The 3,668-nt window shown below is 36.9% G+C and overlaps 1 pseudogene; it reads right to left on the reverse strand.

Annotated features, from left to right (window-relative positions):
• Positions 1–295: 295 nt before the first annotated feature.
• On the reverse strand, positions 296–2,355 carry LOC101341975 (olfactory receptor 4K15-like; annotated as a pseudogene).
• Positions 2,356–3,668: the final 1,313 nt, after the last annotated feature.

A 3,668-nucleotide genomic window follows, 5' to 3' on the forward strand; every position in this document is an offset into this window, starting at 1 on the left:
GGCATAGTTTGTGAGTAAATATCATTTCCCATGTCTTCACAGCCAGTAAGTCAGTGTCTTAAATACATTTTGAATAAAGGATAAAAAGGAGCAAAGAAAAAGAAAAAAAAAGTGGAGGGAAGAATATTGAAATTGCTAACATTCATTCTACTACTTTTTTATTATCTTAGCAAATCACCCTTTAATCCAAGTTACTCAGTCCTTCCCACTGTTCAAAATGATTTGCTTTAACATCACAGTGATTCTATTTTTAACAGTCTAGAGACAAGACTAAAGTGGTAAAGGTCTTGTCGGTTTATTTTGTTTCCAGGACAAAAGCATTTGTTATGACTATTGACATCTGGCTAGGCTTCAGATACCTGCTCTTCAGTTTTGACATAGCTGTCTTCACCTCTTTGTTCGTTACAGTCTAGATAACCGTGTTTAAGATGGGAGTAAAGATAGTGTAGAACACAGCAAGAACTTTGTCCACTGAATAACTGCTGAAAGGCCACACATAGATGAAAATGCATGGTCCAAAGAACAATGTGACCATAGTGATGTGCACAGTCAGTGTGGAGCGGGCCTTTGCCATGCTAGCAGAAGAGCGATTTCTCACTGTGATGAGTATACAGTATAGGAGACAATCAAAAGGAAGAAGGAACTCATAGAAAGAAAACCAGTGTCTGCAACTATCAGTTGGCTGACAACATAATTGTCAATGCAAGCTAGCTTGGTCACTAGAGGGAGGTCACAGAAGAAACTATCCACCTCATTACAACCACAAAAATGTAAGTTAACGGTAAATGCCAACTGACTGGTAGTGTGGATAAAACCAACACATCAGGGAGATGAGAACCAGAATAATAACACACATGGCGGCTCATGATCGTCATGTAGTGGAGAGGCTTACATACAGCAACAAAACAGTTATAGGCCATGGATACGAGGAGTACCATTTCACTGCCTGTGAAGAGATGAACAAAGAAAACCTGGGCCAGGCAAGCATCAAAAGAAATAGTCTTTCACTCTACTAATAAGTCTGCAATCATTTCTGGTGTAGCAAAAGAGGCCACACATACATCTATAAAAGAGATTTGCGAGAAGGTAGTACATGGGGTTATGAAGGCGAGCATCTGAGGTCACAGTGAGGAGGATGAGAAAGTTGCTCAGCAGGATAGCAAGGTAGAATAGAGAAAATATGACAAACAAGAAAGGTTGGAGCTCCTGAGAACTAGAGAGTCCCAGCAACACAAATTCAGTCACCTGAGAATGATTAGTCTCATTCATTGGCTTTGAAAGGGCCTTTATCTTCAGTTACCTGAATAAGAAAGAGGGATCAATCAATCACCTGTAAAGGGGCTTGATTTCTCAATTTCACCTCAGTCTTTAGGGATTCTAATTCTTACTAGCATGTATGTGTATGTATGCATTATTAAGATAAAAACTCTACTTAAAAAGGAAAGTTGGTATGAGTGTATGGAGGCTTGGCATGGAGAAGGTCAACCAATTGATTCATCCAATTACGTGAATTTAAGAAGTTAAATCAACTAATTTATAGTTGAAATTGAATATATGAAAAATTATTTTGAAATCACAGAAATCCAGTCTAAGAATCTACAGACATAATCTAAATCATTTTTTTTCCTAAACTAAATGATAGGTCTTAAAAAGGAAAAAAAAAGTGAACTGCTACCACAGAGGAATGGAATTTCACAAAATTAACATTGAGCAAAAATGTCAAATACGAAAGAATACATACTGTATAAATCTATTTAAATAACATTTAAAAAAAAAAAACTAGTTTATGATGTTAGAAGCCAAGGTAGTAATTATGCTTGAAGGGGGAATACAGAAACGAAGGAAGCATGGTGGAATAGAGGCTTCTGGAGTGCTGGAAACGTTCTGTTCCTTGATGCAGCTGAGAGTTACGCAGGTCAGTTCACTTGAGAACTGTGCACTTTTGATTTGTGCTGTTTTGTGTATACATGTTTATATTAATAAAAATTAAAACGAGAGAGAGCCAGAGATACAGTATTCTGTTTGTGAGATACCTCATAGGAAAATATCACTAACTAGAGAGATTAGAGATTATCCTTTCCTCTATCCAGTGACAAATTATGTAAACTCAAATACCAAAGTCTGGCAAAACTGAAAGGACCAGCAGTTACTGTACCTCTTCAGAAAGAGCAAAGTACAGGGAATGAGTCTCTTAGGGAAAGCTTCTGGTGTTACAGCAGAGAGGGATGGCAGGAGGCATTTTCGAGCAAAGGAGACTTTCCAGTGCATTTAGAAAGACATTGTGGCTAATCCAATTATGTGGGATAATCATCACAAAAGTTATCCTCCTAATAGGTTTTCTGAGACTTCAGCAAGTTGTATTCCTCCTTTATGACTTTGCTTTTCAGATGCCCAGAAAAAGAAGGGACCCTATTTTCCATGAAGTAATATGTTGGGCCCATTGCCATCAAGTTGATCTTGACGCATAGTGACCCTATAGGACATAGTAGAACTGCCCCATAGGGTTTCCAAGGAGCACCTGGTAGATTTGAACTGCCGACCTTTTGGTTAGCAGCAGTAGCTCTTAACCACTGTGCCCCCAAGGCTCCATGAGTTGGAAACGACTCGACTGCAAAAGGTTTGGTTTTTCTTTTTTCTTTTTTCTTTTTTTAACATATTGGGCAGATTGATTCCATCAATAATTCAATTTCTTAACATATAAGGTGAATGTGTTAGGCTACAAGAGCTTTAAGTTTCTTTGTAATATAAATTTATTATTTTTTTAGTTTATTCACTCTTCAGTATTTAAATGCCTACTTTGACCATGGCACTGTACTAGACACTGAGATATAGCAGTTAGGCTTATGACTTGCCCTCCCTGAAGATCATTTACTAATAATTATAATCCATTGTTCATTTAGAGAAGTTGGTGGTCCCTCATTTCTCTTCACTTCCCAGCACCTTCCTTACTAGATGAAGCAGGAGTGGCTTTATTGTTTAATAAAAGGACCTTCTTTATGCCCAATAAAATCACTGTACTATAGTGGAAACATAACGTTATTGGAATAAAAAATTCTAAGTTAAAATCATATTAGGCAGGTGTATGACACTGAGCAGGTCATTTAACCTTTCAGGGCTCATTGTCCTCAAATATTAAATATTGAACAAATAATATTACCCTCAAAGAGACATTGAAAATGCTTTTTAAAAGATTATGTAGGTGAGAGGTCTTTAATAAATTGTGATGACTACATATATGTAAGCATTCTTAATAATGAATATTTCACATAAGAATAATTATTTTTTCTGATAATTATGCCTGCTCAAAGATAGTGTGGTCTGACCTATATAAGAATGAGTTTCCCATATGTGCTAAAGTAAAAGCCATTTTTTCACTACTCATAATATTTTAGGGTGAATTACTGTATACATACAGATTTGTACTAGGTGACCTTCAAGTCCCTCCTATTCTGAAATTCCAACAAACTTTTCCCTGATATTTCTATTTGGAATATTATGACAGGTGGGTGAATTATGAGAATAATTTACAGAGTTGCCAAACCTATCAGTTCAAAGGTACATTGTTTACAAGCTTTTCTGCAATGCTGACCCCTATCCCCACCCCCCTCCCCAGCCCCAAATCAAGGCCAGAGGTATAAATGTCACTAAGGAGACAAAGGTTGGTGCAT

Source organism: Trichechus manatus, unplaced genomic scaffold, assembly GCF_000243295.1.
Source record: "Trichechus manatus latirostris isolate Lorelei unplaced genomic scaffold, TriManLat1.0 scaffold00408, whole genome shotgun sequence".
Taxonomy (NCBI): domain Eukaryota; kingdom Metazoa; phylum Chordata; class Mammalia; order Sirenia; family Trichechidae; genus Trichechus; species Trichechus manatus.